General features: G+C 36.1%; 1 protein-coding gene and 1 pseudogene across 1 annotated transcript in view; both read left to right on the plus strand.

The window, feature by feature from the left end:
* The window catches only part of HMCN1 (hemicentin 1), a 523,850-nt gene that overhangs the window by 68,321 nt on the left and 437,898 nt on the right, over nt 1-17,631 (plus strand). The gene's annotated exons all lie outside the window — the stretch shown is intronic.
* Nucleotides 1,795-2,458, plus strand: LOC118848812 (annotated as a pseudogene).

Here is a 17,631-nt window from a genome sequence, read left to right on the forward strand (position 1 = left end):
CTGGATAGATAATATAATTTCCCTGCTTATTTCTTATCATGTATATATTTACTTCATATAGCCTTATCTCAAACTATTTGCCATCCATCCCTGTTTTTTTAACTTCAGCTGAGGCATAATAGATTCTGCTCCAGCTTCTTTTAAATCTATGTGAATCTTAATGTCTTAAGTGTGATTCTTGGAAATAACATAGTGTTTTAGTCTGCTTTTTAATGGATTCTCTTATCCTCTTCAATTTTATGGGTGAGTTCATCTCATTCACATTTACAGTTATGGTTGTTAATTGTGTATTTCTTTTTCTTCTGTTCTCTTGTATTTTTTTCTATTTTTGTTCCTACTTCCCTCTTTACAATAAGACCTAGGTGGCTCAGGGAGTAGAGCACTCTGCCTGGGAGTCAGAAAAACCTGATTAAAATCTGACCTCATTCGTTAATTAACTCCATGTCCTTGGAAAAGTCACTTGGCTTCTGTTTGCCTCAGTTTCCTCAAGTGTAAAATGGAGATTAAAAAATGAGACACTTCTGTCCTAAGGTTGTTGTGATGATCACATGAGATAATATTTATTATGTTCTTAGAACCATGCCTAGAACATAATTGGCACCACATAAATGTTGCCACAATTATCACAAGTGTTAATAATGATAAGAAGAGAGAATTTGAATGACCTTGCAATCTTATAACTGATACAACTTATTTCTGCTCTTAGTTCTTTTCTTCACCTTGTCCCTCCCTTGATCCCAGAATTTATTCTTTCTTCCTTCCCTTTAATCCTCCATTCACATCCCTTTTTTCAACATTTGATTTTTTTTTTTACTTTCCTATCCTGTCCTCCCTCTTGGATCCCTCTCTAGTCCTCTCCTCTTCTTATATCGCTTCTTTTTTTGAACTTCTTGCATCTCTCTGTCTCTGTCTCTCTCTCTGGTATTTCTGGTTGTATTATTGAGTCATTTCCTTCTAATTTTTGGAGCATTCAGTTCTTGAATGATGTTTTATGTTGTTTTTTTCCAAGGTTTCAATTTTCTTTGTGATTCTTTGCTCCCTAGCTTTTCTATTCTATATCTCATTTACTTCTTCCAGGTATTGCTACAGTCCCCGTGGCCAGAATATATTTTTCTCTAAAGCTTTATCTAGACTTATACTGGGATTCCAATTCTCATTAGGGTTTATCCCTGTAAATCTCTCAAACCAACATATTTCCTCATGGAACACTACAGGGCATGCCTAGTCATAACTACAATGACTCTAACTAGACCTCTTCTTCAAGTGTCTCAGGTGCTAGACTATGCCTGGAAAGCTCATTTTTGTCACAAGGCTTTGGACATTTTCCCTGTTATAAACTCTGCTTGGGGTCCTTCTCCTCTGCTGCTGGGCTTGGGAAAGTCTGAGTTCCTGTGCTGTTTGACTTAGTGCTATACTGGACCTGCCTAGAACACCACAATTTTACTTTTTCTGCCACCGTAGGCTTTGGGGAAGGTTTTTCCCTCTCCTACTTCCACACACACTTTCTGTGGCTCTTTCCCCTTAACTTACTGATAAATTGTGGTTCCCCAGGAGACTGTCTGCTATACTACTCTGACGGAACTAGTGGTAATGTTTGTGGATGACTCCATTAATACTGTAAAGAATGATTCCGGCCGAGCGGCCAGACACCCCCTCATGGCGGCGGCAGTGGAGGCGGCGGCGGCGACGGCTTTGGGACGGTGACGAAGAGCGCGAGCCGGCGACCCATCTCTCCCCTACTCCCCATGCTGTGCGCCCCCTGACACTGCCCCGACCCCGACCCCCGCCGGGATGATGGTGAAGTATTTCCTGGGGCAGAGCGTGCTGCGGAGCTCTTGGGACCAAGTGTTTGCTGCCTTCTGGCAGCGTTACCCCAACCCCTACAGCAAGCATGTGCTGACAGAGGACATCGTGCACCGGGAGGTGACCCCCCGATCGGAAGCTGCGGTCCAGGCGGCTTCTAACGAAGACCAACCGCATGCCCCGCTGGGCGGAGCGCTTCTTGCCTGCTAACGTAGTTCACTCGGTGTACATCCTCGAGGACTCTATCGTGGACCCACAGAACCAGACCATGACCACTTTCACCTGGAACATCAACCATGCCCGGCTGATGGTGGTGGAGGAAAGATGTGTTTACTGTGTGAACCCTGAAAACAGGGGCTGGACTGAAATCCGCAGGGAGGCCTGGGTCTCCTCCAGTTTGTTTGGGGTCTCCAGAGCTGTGCAGGAGTTCGGCCTAGCTAGATTCAAAAGTAACGTGACCAAGACCATCAAAGGCTTTGAGTACATCCTGGCCAAGCTGCAAGGTGAAGCTCCTTCTAAGACCCTTGTTGAAACAGCTAAGGAAGCAACTGAGAAGGCAAAGGAAACTGCTTTGGCAGCTACCGAGGTGGCCAAGGACCTGGCCAGCAAGGCTGCCACCAAGAAGCAGCAGCAGCAAGAGCCACACTATGTTTAAAGAAGTCATCCTACTGCTTCCCCTACAACAAGAGGCCCTGCTGCCCTCCCAGATCGCTAGTACCCAAGGCTGAGAGCCTCTTGGCAAGATTTGGCATTGGGCCTGGAGCCCCAGCCCCTGAGACCATCAATGTAACGCAACCCCACGGACAATCCAGCTCTCGTCCATTACCCGCCCTGTGTCCGAGTTGTAATTTATCATTAAAAATCAATTTTCAGTGCTGGAAAAAAAAAGAGTGAGTCCTCACCAGTTTATTTCCCATTAATAAATCAGCTTCTAGTACCTAACTTTAATTAGCCAAACAATTCCTGAAAATACAAAGCAGGACCAAAATATTTATACAACATTTCATCTATAAATCTAAATCATACTCTATATATAGAGTGCCTGTGGGAGGAGTAAGCCATCAATCAATTAGCATTTATTAGCAACTGTTATGTGCCCAGAGCTTTGAATACAAAGAAAGGCAATAAATAGTCCATGCTGTCCAGTATCTTATAGTCAAATGGGGGAGAAATCATGGAAACAGCTTTGTTCAAACAAGACATATTTAGGTTAAATTGAGGGTAGTTTTGGAGAGAAGGCGTGAAGATTATGGAGAACTGAGAGAGATTTCTTGCAGAAGGTGAGACTTTGATAGAGATCTGGAGAAAGCCAGAGAAGCTAGAAGGTAGAAATGATAGGGAAGAGTAAGCCAGGTATAAGGAACAACCAGGTAAAATGATCACAAATTCCTTCAACAACAATTTGATTCAGGAAGACCACTTAGAAGACATAACTTTCCCTTTAATATGTAAAAAGCCCATGGAAGAAATAGCTAATTTCAGCCCCATTGCAAATGTATTCCTTTGGTTCCAAAGGAAAGAATGGAACATTAGACTCCATATAAGATTATCTTTTTTTTTCTTCATTTGGATCACTGAAATACATGAGACTGATACCTCTTTTATATGGTAAATGTTGAAATAAAGAACTTGTACCCACCCAGGGAATTTATTTTTCCAGCCTGTTAATTTGGATTTTAAGTTTGTTTGTTTGTTTGTCTTAAGCAATATGGTACAGTAGAAAGAATCTCAGATTTGGAGTCAAAGAATTTGGATTTGAATTCTGTCATGGTTATTATCTGCCTGACTTAGGATATGTCTTTTAATTTTTCTTGACCTCAGTTTTCTTGTCTCTAAAATGAAGAGAATGGATTAGGTTATTTTGAAGGTCCTTTCCAGTTCTAAAATCTGTGATCCTATGAAGTTAACAATTCTAGGTAGAGGACATTTAATCAGTCCATCAGTAAACATTTACTAAGCACATAACATGTACCAGACACCATAAGAAATGCTGAGAATACAAATCAGGTAAATATCCTGCATTCATGGAATTTACAATCTAATGGGGGAGACAGCAAATAATGTGTGTGTGTGTATAATATATATATATACACATATAGGTATATGCATATATACATATACGTACATACGTATACATACATGTACATGTGTATAAATACATATATACATATATGTACATGCGTATACATATACATATGTATATGTGTGTATATACACACACACACACACACACATATAGGAAAGCTTTATATAGGATACATAGGAAATAACAGAAGAAAGTCACTAGAATATAATGACTGGGAAGGATTTTCTATAGATGATGAGATTTTTAGTTGAGACTTAAAGGAAGCCAGAGAAATCAGTAAATGGAAATGAGGGGGAACGTTCTAGCCATGAGGGACAAGTAGAGAAAATGTCTGAAGCCAAGAGATAGAGTGTCTTGCTCATTGAACAGCAAGGAGAGTAATGTCAAAGAATGGAAGGGTTACACGATGGGTGAGTAAGATGTACTAAGACTGGAAAGGTAGGAGGAGGCTAGGTTATAAGGTCTTTTTGACGTTGATCATGGAGATGATAGTGAGCCATTGAATGTGATTGAGGGGAAGTGATGCGACATGGTCAAATCCAGGTTTTAGGAAAATATCTTTAGCATTGAGGGCTGCTAAAGAAGATTTAAGCTCAATGAAATGAAAAAAAAAACATTGTATCTAGAGCTGTCCAGAAGTAGAATGGACTGCCATGGTACGTAGTTTCTCATCGCTGATGGAAGTCAAGTGGTATCCAGGTTAAGGCTGGGTGACTGCTTGGGGGAGGGCCATGTTGCAGAGAGCAGTACTTAGTAGGAAAGGGTTGAACCAGATGACCTCAAAAGTATTTTTCAACTCCGGCATGGTTACTTGGTTATGACAATTCTGGATGAGACAAAGTATAGTTAAAAATTTTTTCCAAGCAACCTCCATTTCATGGAAACTCCTTTTTTGTTGGAAACTGTTATTGTCATTTAAAGCCCTTTCAGTCTCAGTTTGCTACAAATAGCAAAATTAAATTATTACAGTTGAAAATTATATTTAAATTTTGGTACAAGCTGCTCTTTGGAACTGTGGGTTTTAAAAAATTGACATTTGACAAAATAAATGCAATTGAGTCATCAGAAGACATTTTGTGGGAAACAATTTGAATAGTATGTGAAACATGTTAATGCTGCATATTACAAGACTGCTTGTATAGGACTTCCAAGAAACTAGAGGTGTAATAGACTATTTATCATATCTCAGTAAAGAGGGCAGTAATACATACTATGTTGCATAATATTTACACTGCTTTGTGTAATATTATACAGCATAATATATGATATATAACATTATACATAGTATATACAAATAAGCCAAAGTAGTTTTTTTGTTTTGTTTTTTTGGAGAGGGGAAGGCAGGGTAATTAGGGTTAAGTGTGAAATGTCTGAGGCCAAATTTGAACTCAGGTCCTCCTGACTCCAGGGCTGGTGCTCTACTCACTGTACCATCTAGCTGCCCCCAAAGTAGTTTTAACATCATCATTTGTAATAGCAAAAATTGAAACAAGCTAAGTGTTCAATTGTCCAGTGACTGGGGAATGACAACCACTTGTGGTAGGAAAGCAATGGGATATTATACCATGAGAAATTATAAACATGAAAAGGAATATAAAGAAATATGTAAAATAGTCTATGGTGTTACAAAGCTTTAAGATAAAGGAAAAAAAATAGTCTATGAATAACTGAAACTGAATATCAACCAGAGGGCAATAATGAATAATAATAAATAGTAAACAATAGCTTGGTGAGTGTGAACAGGCTTCATCACATAACCAAGGGGGAACTCAGAAGTGGAACAGGAATACAGGCTTCCATCATGAAAATGTATAGGAAAAAACGAATATGGGGTGGTCATGTGGCCAGGCAGGAGATGATAGGGGGACAGCCTGAGCACTCTACTCATCTCTCCATGGTCAATCATGCATTTACTAAGTACCTACATATGTGGCAGTCACTGTGCTAGGGAGAAAAAAAATAATGAATGAAATGGAACCTACTCTCAAGGAGTTTATATTATAACAAATGAGACAATAGGTATGTATAGTGGTATATACAGAATAAATACAAAGTAAATAACTATTGGGTAGTTTGGGAGGGTGGATACTAACAGTTTTGGGTATAAGGAAGCTTTCATCTAGAAGGTGTGTTTGAGCTGCATCTTGAAAGAAGAGAGATCCTGTGAAATGGAGGTGAAGAAAAAATGCGTTCCGGATATTGGGGATGGCCAGTGAAATTGGTGGACATGGGAGGTGTAGAGTTTCATGTCTGAAGAAAAAAAAAGAAGAGGTCATTTGAGTAGATCACGGAGTGTGAGAAGCAGAATAATTTACAACGAAACAAAAAAAGATAGATGGGACCAGTTCGTGAAGGCGTTTAAAAGTTAAAACAATAAGATAAGTTCTATGTTTTCTTGTTAAAGTTAATTTATATATATTTTCTTAAATTGTCATCAATGGAAGTCTCATTTTATATGCAATTTAGGGGCTGTTTTTTATTTGAAACAGTTTTTTTTAAGTTTGCTCCAATGATAAAATCATTTAAAATACTCTTAGCCTTTATTATCTCATCTTTTAAACAGGAATAATATTAATAATATACAACTCAACTCCTAGACCTTTTGTGAGAATCAAGTTGGATATTTATTTAAAAAATAGTTAAGAGCCACAAAATGAGCTGTTAACTGTTGTCCTTTTCCCTCAATTCTGATCATGATTAATATGACAGACTGTATTTTCTGACATAAGACAATTAGATTTTTGTATTGTTCATTTCAGTTCCAAATTTTCTATTTTCTTGTTCCTATTTAGGCAAAATATAAATACCTCCATTTATATTTAATGAGTCTCTGGCAAATGTTAGATCTAAAGCAAAGGAACTTCTCTGTGGGTTGTAAGATTTGGAAAGCTGAAACTTTTTGGTCGTGTTCATAATAATTAACGTATGCTATCAAAGCCAAAAGGTAGGATTGCATTTAAACTGCAGAGCTGCTGACAGCAGTTTGTGATTTTCCCATGTTGATACACATAATGTGTAACTGCTGTGTCCAGACCAACCTTAAGTTACAACATAAATTTGGTAGGATTCTTAGAGTGTGATGAAAACTGTACAAAATTTGAAGAACATGGAACATATTTCTTATCAGAATTTTATGGATAGGCAAACAATTTATGAATAAATAAGAGAGAGAACAGTGAGGTATGAAATGGATAATTTTGATTACATTAAATTAAAAAGACTGTACAAATGAAACAAATGTAGCCAAGATCAGAAAGAAAGCAGAAAATTGGGGAACAATTTATAGTTAATTTCTCAGTTAAGGGTCTCATCTCAAATATATAAAGAATTATGTCAAATCTGTAAGAATATGAGTCATTCCCCAGTTGATAAATGGTCAAAGGATATGAACAGGTAGTTTTTAGATAAAGAAATCAAGACAATTTACAGTCATATGAAAAAATTCCCTAAATCTTTGTTAATTAGAGAAATACAAATTAAAACAACCTTGAGATACTATTTTACACATATCAGATTGGCTAAAATAATTGAAGGAGAAAGCAACAAATGTTGGAGGCGATGTGAAAAAAATTGGGACAGTAATCCATTGTTGGTGGAATTGTTAACTGATCCAACCATTTTGTAGAACAATCTGGCATTATGCCCAAACAGTTATTAAACTGCCTATATAACCTTTGACCAAACAGTAATCCACTAGCAGGTCTATTTCCGGAGATGATTAGAGAAAAAGGAAAAGAACCTATATGTTCTGAAATCTTCCTAGCAGCTTTCTTTATCATGACAAAGAACTGAAAATTGTGGGAATACCTATCAATTGGGGAATGGCTGAAAAAGTTGTGATATATGATTGTGATGGAATACCACTGTGCTATAAAAATGATGAGCTCGATTATCTTAGAAAAACATGGATAGATGCAGAAAATAATGAAAAGGGAAATGAGTAGAACCAAGAGAGCTTTCTATACAGTAACAGCATTTTTAAAAAGAACAACTTTGAGTAATTTTGAATATTACAAATACCCAAATTAACTACAAAGGGCATATAAAGGATGATGTTATCTGCATCCAGAGAAAGAACTGATAAATAGAAGTATGTATACAATGATGTGTGTGTGTGTGTGTGTGTGTGTGTGTGTGTGTGTGTGTGTGTGTGTGTATCTAATGATAGCCATCTCTGGCATGGGGGGAAGAGAAAAAAAGGAAAATAGAAATTTACATGATAAATCTGTTAAAAGTAACAGCAAGTTGTACATAATAGATTTGCAATTTAGTGTTGAATCATCTTTTATTATTATTTACTATTATGGAAATGCTTGTTTTATTCCATACATTAAAAATAAATAAAAATTAAAAAAGAAAACTGTATAATACATCTTTATCTATCTACCTACCTCTATCATCTATCATAATTTATGTTCCATAATAGGTTAATTTCCAGTGTTACCCAATGGGCTTGGTTAAAGTTCAACTAATACCCTAGGGAAGGATCATGACCATTTTGTACGTGAATAGTTCATTGTACTAAATTCAATCATTTAGTTGATTGCACATTTTCTGCTATTTTTATTTACATTCTAAGCCAATTCCCAAGTCTACATGATTAGATCTGGCTAATTGAAAATAATGTACAATTTCTGAGAAATAGATCAGCCCTTTTTCTTTCCCCTGTTTGTTTCTGGATCTAGTTCATTGTCCACCTACAGTGATTACATTAATATATCTTTGTGGCATAGAGAAGACCCTAGATCCTCAAAGTTTATGCCAGCCTATTATAAACTCCAGCATGTCCTACAGAACCAGAAAAAGCTTTGAGTATTGGTCACATGATGAACAATGGTTGAGTATACACTGTCCTCAGACCAGCCCAACTAAGTTCAGGGAAAATTATCATTTAAAATATGACTACCAGGCAATTTTGTTTCCAATACAGAAAATCATGAGGACCACCTACTTGAATAGATATATATTGCTATGGTATCAGTGGAGGGAGTTCTTATAGTGATGAAACCACAGGGAATGGAAGTATTGAAGGAACTAATTGAATAACTAGTAAATAAATAAACTAATAAAAATTAATTCAGAATTTATGAAATTTTGTTCTTAGTCCTATTGGCAATAATCATATTTAATTTTCGGAATATAAGGAAGGTTGGTTACCTGCCCAGGGTTATAGAGCAGTTGGGAAATTCTCAACTAAGAATCAGATTCTAAGGATAAAAAATAGTAATTCCAAATACTTTATTCCATGATCATATATTTAGGGAGATGCTATTTATTAATTTTGAAAAAAGTAATAAGTATGAACTATATATACATTTGGTATCCCTTTGTATCTTAAAATTCTATTTAAAAATAGAATTTCCAGAAAATGATAATTGTCAATTTACCCCAAGAATATTATGGAGAATATGTTTATGTTTGAATAATGGTAGAATAATAATTCTCCTCTTTCTATTTTTAATGATTTTAGGATTCATAAAAAGTAAAATTACATAAAACATTTTTAACCTTCTACTTTCCTCTTATGAAGTGGTCTTTTAGCGTGTGTGTGTGTGTGTGGATTTATAAAATAGGAATTCACTGTATTAGAAGAAAATAATCAGAATCAGGGGTTGGCAAAGCTATATTTAATAGACTATTGTCTATTTTTGTATGCTTGTGAGGTAAGAATGGTTTTTACATTTTAAAATAAAGTTTTATTGTATTAAAAATGTGAAGAGAATCTTAACTCTTCAAAAGTACAAAAACATGTGGCAGGCTGGATTTGGCCTTTGGGCCATAGTTTGCCAACCCCTGCTCTGGTTAATACTGATGTTGATATTTAAGAATATTATTGTTAATAAAAAAAGTTGTTGCTTGACCTCAAGTTAAGCATGAGTTCACAAACATACATATTCAGCACTTTCTATATGAGGAAGATAGGGAGTCAAGAGGGCAGCCTGGAGAGGAATGAAGAAATGAGTGACTTGAGCATCCTCCTTGAAATAAACCTCTGGGAGGCATTGTGGCACATGCAAAGAAAAGACATTTTTGTCACTTACAAAAAATCTTAAATTACTTTCCAGAGTTATTAGACCAATTCACAATCCTACCTACTGGGGACACATGTGAATTAGTGTGCCTATATTCCTGCAGCCCCTCCAACACTGACAATTCCCATCCTTTATGATTTTTTGCCAATCCCCTAAGTCTGGAATGAAACTTCAGAGTTTCTTTGATTTTTCCCATCTGTTATTATTGCTAATTGAGAGCTATCTTTCATATGTCTGTTAATAGCTTTGCAACTGTTTGTTCATATACTCTGACTACTTATCCTTTGGAGAATGGTTCTTAATCATCTAGACATGCAATAATTTCCTATAAATTTTGGATATAATATCTGTATTGAAGATAGTTGATGATAAATTTCTCTTCCCCTCCCCATAACTTCTCATTTCATCCTAGCTACATTATTTTATTCATGCAAAACCTTGTCGATTGCACATACTTAAAATAATCTATTACATCTTTTGTGATTGCCTCTGTCCTTTGTTCAGTTAAGACCTTTCCTTCTGGCCATGGCTATCAAAGTTATCTGATCTAGTTCTTTTCTGTTTTTGTATGGTGTGACTTTCAATATTTGTATTTTGTAGAAAAGAGAAGGTCCTGGTGTGCTGTGGTCCAGGGGGCATCAAGAGTTGGACATGATTGAATGACTGAACAGCAAATTCATTTTGCTATGTAATATGTGATGTTGGGCTAAACCTAACTCCTACCTAAGTTTCCAGTTTTTTTAGAACATCTGTTCAAATATTGAGTTCTTCCCCAATAACTTTTGCTTTCAGTTTGATCAAAGGCTGGCTTATTTCCAATATCAAATCAATACTTGTACTGCTATAGGAAAAGTGCATCAATCTGTTGCAGTATGGCATCACTTCCCATCCTTGTAATTTTCCAAACCAAAGCACTCCTACCTGACCACCACTCCACACTATATATTGTTTCCCCCATCTTCATTTCTGTGCCTTTTTCCCTTACGTATAACAGAGTGCTCGTCACCTTATAAGTGCTTAATAAATGCTTTTTCATTCATTCATTTATTCACCCATGTCTTCCTCATCTTGTATGGGGGCAGCTGATATGTTCCTATTAATATAAGATTCTACATTTAATTCACCAACAAAAAGAACCAGTAGGGCCTGGGTTTTATTGTTATCGTTAGAGTACATCAGTTTTATTTTTTTTACAAGTTGTTATTAAATCAGGAGGACAATGATTTCCTTGTTTCAAATGCCAAGAAAAGCATGGTAGCAACAGCTGATTTCCATCATTAGTAGTGTCTGAAATGTTGGGTGTGTACTCTTGTGTTCTCATTCATCCAGGAAGCTCAATAAGTTCATGAAGTACTATAGTTACATCAATATGGCTGAATGTGAACCACTCGTAATCTTACAAGTTGTTTGTCATTTGAATTCCTGTCTGTTTGCTATTTAAGTTGTGTTTGTTCAGTTAGTTTTTTGGGGGGAAGTATCAACATTCTTAATCTCTGTCAAATCCATTGGCAGGCAAATTTATAGTAGTGTTTGGTCAGTTGCTTAGGGGATAAGACCAAACAGCATATTGGTTGTGTTAAGTTTGGTTTTGTGGTTTTACAGTTTAGGAAGACCACTCCATGTTCAATAACATGCAACAATTCCTGTTTGAAAATGTTTCCCTCTATATGTAACCGGTTGTTTGTGTGGGGGAAGTTATTTTGGGAATCTAAAGGACTCATGATTCCAAAACAAAGAAACAATACCAGGGCCTAATCAATGGGAGATATTTTTTTTTTCTGGTTAAGATAGCACTTAGGATTTTTTTTAAATGACCTGAGGAGAAGTTGAAGGAGAAAGGAGAATTTATTTGAGTGATAAAGCTGGGCGTCTTGGTATAATCTTCCAACCCTTCTGATTTCTAAACCTTGAACACATTTGGATTTTTTGGCATGTCTGTGGCATATCATCTGGTTCAAGAAGAAGAAAAGGAAAAAGAAACCTCTATTTATGGAAGTTAACTTCCTTTAATCTCCTCATCTTTATTTTATTACTTCATCACATAGTTTTCCAACTACCCTTTTCATTCAGTTTACACCCCCCACAGCTTGTTTGTCATACTTCATTCACTCTATAAAATGGTCTGAGGTGCTTTATGAGAAAAGTACATGAATAGAGAAACTCTAAACAGATAAATCATAAGGTACACTGTGCAACTAAACTAATAAATATGTTTGATTTCTCCTTTGGAGTACTCTACTTCTCGAAAGACTCCTCCAGAGTCTTGGAAATGTCAGTGTCTTCACTCATAGGTCACTCATTTATTAGACTTTCTATTTCTTTTTGTAGCTTAACCAGAAAAGGTAGGTTCTTTGTGTTTTATTAAATGTAATTTTTATATACCTCAAGGTATTCTATTAGTTGAGTAATTCTTCAGCATTTTAAAAAGTGGTTGTGATGACGATATTTTAAAAGGCCCTGTGATAGCATAACATTTATCAATTCAAAACAGACTATTGTCATCAGCATTTCAGCAAATCTCCTAACTCAGTGCTCCTCTCTTCTCCAATTATTTGGGCCTATAGATGTATTTCCTAATTAATAGTGCTCTGCTTTTGCTAAAAAAAATAAAATAAAATGAACCAGGAAGGAAACTCCAGATCAAAGCAAATAATTTCTAAATGAGCAAGAAAGATTCCAGGATATCAAATATGTTGCCAAGGCCTGTTAATTTTACTTTTATAACATCTCTCCAATACTCCTCCTTCTCTCTTCTGATACTGCCACCACCCTGGTGCAGGCCTTCACCTCTTCAAGCCTGAACTATTTCAGAAGATTGCTAGTTGTTCTGCCTGCCACAAGTCTCCTTCCACTCCAATCCATCTTCTACTCAGTCATCAAAGTGATTTTCCTAAAGTGCAAATCTGAGCATGTTACCCAACCTACTCAATAAACTCCAGGGATTTTTCTTCATCTCCAATATCATATATAGGATCTTCTGTCGGGCATTCAAAGCCCTTTACAACCTAGCCTATCCCCCCACCCAACTTTTAAGTTTTCTTACACATTACAGATCCTGTGATATTTTCACTGGCTGTCTCATTCGTGGAATGCTTTCCCTTCTCCTGAATTCCCTAGCTTTCTTCAAGTCCAAGCTAAAACCCCATCTTCTACAGGAAGCCTTTGTATTTCCTCTTAATTCTTGTGCCTTCTCTCTGTTGATTATTTACTATTATCCTGTGTATATGTATATGCATATATATGTTATTTGTACATAGTTGCTTGCATATTGTCTTCTCCACTAGGTAGTGAAGTCCTTGAAGGTAGGGATTGTCTTTTGCCTTTCTTTGTATCTCTACCATTTAGCAAAGTACCTAACTCATAGTAGGTGCTTAATAAATGTCAAGTATTTATCAACTGCCTATTTGGCCTCCTCATTTTGCTGATACCTTTCCACATCAAAGCTTTTTGGGCTGTGTATTTAAAAATAACTTGCTTATACAGGTCAGTTTGTATGTTTATATGGATATACACATATGTATATGCATATGCAAGTGTATACACAAATGTATGTATACATACACATATCCACATACACACACGCGCGCGTACACACACACACGCACATATATATTCATGTACTCGTGTATATGTGTACATAGTCTTCTCATCTTTGCCCTTTCTTTTAATTTGGCATTGATTTTGACCTTTGCTATAACTAATCAAAGGTTTGACTACATGTAGATATATGAATCACAAATGTCTTCCCTGTAGGTAACTTGCTTTTTCCTTTCCACTAAAATGTTGCTGAATTATTTTTTGTGATTTCTCTCAGAACTTAATTTAGTGTTTTCTGACTCTGTTGAAAAAGTATTCATTACATATGGATAAGTAGCTTCTGAGAACCCTACAGATCTTTCTTAGTTTCTTAGTTCTGAACGACATTTTCCTACATATTTGTTGCTATCCTGCCATACACTTGTCCATCCAGCGAAGTCATCAAATATCAATGTACGTGTTGCTTTGATTTGATGGATTTCATCAAATTATTCATAGAATTGTTCTATTTCTTTAGTATCTGCAACAAATATTTCAGTATAAGCTTTGTTGTAGTCTTTGAATTTATGCTTATTGTAAGTACTGCAAAGCAATATGATTGAGACTCCAATGAAATGATATTTCTTGATATCTTTGGTTCCATGATGAGACTAGTTGTCCAAATTTCTTTATTTACCTCTTCAAAGCGAACTTATTAATTAATTGGAGCTATTCTTTCAAAGAGTTTCGGCTTTCTTAGATTTTTCTCATGTGATTTATAGTATTCAAGTCAATATTTGTATGGTCCAATTTCTCTAGTACTTTCTAGTCCCTTAGCTGTCAAACAAAAATCATAGGACAGACATTTGGTACATCTCATAATGACAAGTATTTTCAAAGAGATCATGATGAAAATAATTATAGCTTATTTCATCAACATTAGTTAATGATGATGAAGTTGTATAGAAATTCTATGAAGAACTTCATATAATACCCACCAAAACAAATCAGCATACACTTCTATGTGAAAGTGAATGAGGATGTAGAAAAATATATGGGAAAGTACATCTCAGGAGAAAGAAATAAAATCCAAAAGAATTGTAGATTATACAGATCCTCATGCTTTTATATCATGAACACTTCCTTCAAACAAGCAAACAAAAATGCTAGACCCTGAAATATGGATGAAACATCATAAAGAATGAAACTGACTACATTCATTATAGGAAAATGCATTATAGATATGGGCATTATCCCTTCATCAAGGGATGTATGTTGTCTGTACATAGTCAGAACATCAACTTATCAGAGTAAAGGTGAAAGAATGTGGCATACAGTTAAGAATTTTTAAAGCAAGTCATTGAAAATAAAAAATGAGAAATGCCCAACAGAAATGACATCAATATTAACTATAATAATTTCATCTAAAAGTTAAAACAATGGAGATTTTTTTGCTACCACAAGGAGACCAAAAATGCCCAGAAAAGTGCCTTAGTGAACAAACATTTGAATTATTTGCCAAATAAAGAGAGATGGATGTCAAAAAGCAACATCAGTTTAGAATACAAATTTATTCAAAAATCAAAGGCATGGGAAAAATATCAGACCTTATTGATTCCAAAAAACAATGAATGATGAAGCCATCCTTGATAAAGGTACTGTAGGGAACAAGCAAGCTTTCTGAAACTATGTTCAAGAATGGATCACATTTCACAATAGATTTAAAAATTAGATAAGATTCCATTGTGCTTAATATTTTTTGATTACACAAAAGCATTCAAATTGGAAGAAGAAAATGTTCTCTTACAGGATGCTTAATGACAAGGTGTCCTCCCAGCTACATATCAAGATCATTTAAGATTTCTTGGAAAATGTAAGAACAAAAATAACTCTGTTTAATGATGATTAATAAACATGAGACAAAGCATAAAAGAGAGATATGTATGTTTGTCAGAAATATTTGCCACTGTAATAGCAGAGATCCTCTCCTCTACAGAGTCCAAATCAGAGAGAGATTCCTTGGTGATGATGAGTTTTTCCAGATGCTCCTTTTTGTGGATGACATTGGTGTTGACTGTATCAAGTCCTAAGACACTGCAGAGACCCTTGGAAGTAGTTTGTCTTTACTAAAAGGAGTTTGAGTGATCCTCATTATGGGCTCTATCCATACAGGAACGACCAAATGGATGAAGAATGTCTATTGCCTAGATTTCAACATTTATCTAAAAGATCACCATATAAAGTTTGTCCAGTAAAATGACAGATTGCAATGAATTGGCCCCAGAGTTAGAAAGGAGGAGGAGGAAGCCTAGACTGTTTTCAGGAAATTGTAAAATACTTTTACTGACCCCAAACTTCCCATAACAATAGACCAAAGTCATACTTTCAGTTCAAATATCTTGCTGAGTTTGGTATAAGGCATTGAGAACTGAACACCACTGTAGTTTGAAATAGCTAACGATGTACACCAAATAAAGGACAATGGTAAGGAAGGCATGTGGTGGTTGTGAGCAGAGTGTGATGTATAATCTGCGAAGAAAAACAGGAATGAAGATGTCATCCACGAATTGTATGACAGAAAGAAAATCTGGGCTAGTGATATGGTGAGCCCAGGGATGACAAGTAGACAAGCGAGAGTGTTCCACTAGTTCACCTGCTATGTTGGGAGAAAATTAGGAAGGCCTCTAGAATGTTGGGGGACGCCCCCATGGTAAATTTTGGAAGGATATGTATGAAAATAGCATAGGACATCTGGCCATGGATGGGTTGTGATCTGCATCGTCGGAGGGTAGTGCCAAGCTAATAAGGTCAAGGATTCATTCAATTCAACAAATATTTATTAAATGTCTATTATTAGAAAGGTAATATGTTAGATAACAGGGACACAAAGACAAAACCTAAACAGATCCTGCCCCAAAAGAGCTTACATTTGACTAGGACCCTATTCTCAAATTGATCTCTGATCTCATTGGTTCAACAGCACCCTTACAATGATACAGTTTGTATCTGTCCATGAAAGACCTCCTTCCAATTTGTACTAAACCAATAATAATTCCTCTTTTGGTTTAGCCAGTCAGGTAATCTTCACCTTAAGCAAAGGTTGAATAAATACTTGACAAAAAAACTATAAAAGAGAATTTTTAAAATTAGCCTCTGAGGTCCTTTTCAACTTTGAGCTTCTGTAATTGTATTGTAGTGTGTTTTAGAGCTTTTATCCTCACTCCTATCCTGCTTACCCTGATTAGTCATATACTTAGAAGTTGGCTACTACCTCCTTTTAGAGCTCTAGCACTAAAGAGTTGGGGGTTGTCTTTTTTCGTGCTATGTGTAGCTCATTAAACCCCACTGATAGGCTTCCTGCTATTTTAATCAGCTGATATCATTTAATCATCTAATCAACCAGACTCAATTTTTAGAAAAGAGTGTTACGGAGGACAGTAAGAATAGTTGGTAACAAAACTCACTCCCCCAAATCTGTGCTATACTCAACCACTAGTACCTTCTAAGAGTCTAGTGGGGATAGTGGTCAGATGTTGATGGGAAGATGGAAAAATGGGAAGTACTTTGGAACTTCATGAGTCTTTCTCTAGCTAGTGGGATAGGAGTAGATCAAAGCTAAAGCAGTGATACTCATCTCTACCTTACGCCACTCCTCAGGATATTTAGCTGGAATACTCTCTCCTCATTCACTACTTGCTAGAATCAATCTTTTATTTTTTCACTGATTTGCTATTTATATAGGAGACCCGTGGTGCGTGATCAAATTTCCTTAGCCAATTCGAACATTCCTCATGTGCAACATCACTTCAGTTCATCCATTGACTCAGTAGAGACTTATAAATTGATCAAGGCCTTTTTGTATTTAGTTTAAAAGCCTTTTATTGATTTGATTCAATTGAGACACATTCCGATGCGATTAAGGTATAAGGGCATAGCATTTTTATCACTTACTTTAGGCATGGTGTGGTAATTTGATGGATTTACTCATTTGACCCCCTTACATTGTGAATCCACCCAATTGTACTATTATTATCTAGACTACATCTTTGCATTTTGTCTCCAAGAATAGCATGAGCGATTTTGTGAAATGCTTTGCTGAAATCTAGGTATTCCATGTTTATAGCAGTCCTCTGATCAGCCAGTCTAGTAAACCTATCTGAAAAGGCAATATGGTTCATCTGGCATCACCTTTTA

The sequence above is a fragment of the Trichosurus vulpecula genome, chromosome 4 (assembly GCF_011100635.1).
Source record: "Trichosurus vulpecula isolate mTriVul1 chromosome 4, mTriVul1.pri, whole genome shotgun sequence".
Taxonomy (NCBI): domain Eukaryota; kingdom Metazoa; phylum Chordata; class Mammalia; order Diprotodontia; family Phalangeridae; genus Trichosurus; species Trichosurus vulpecula.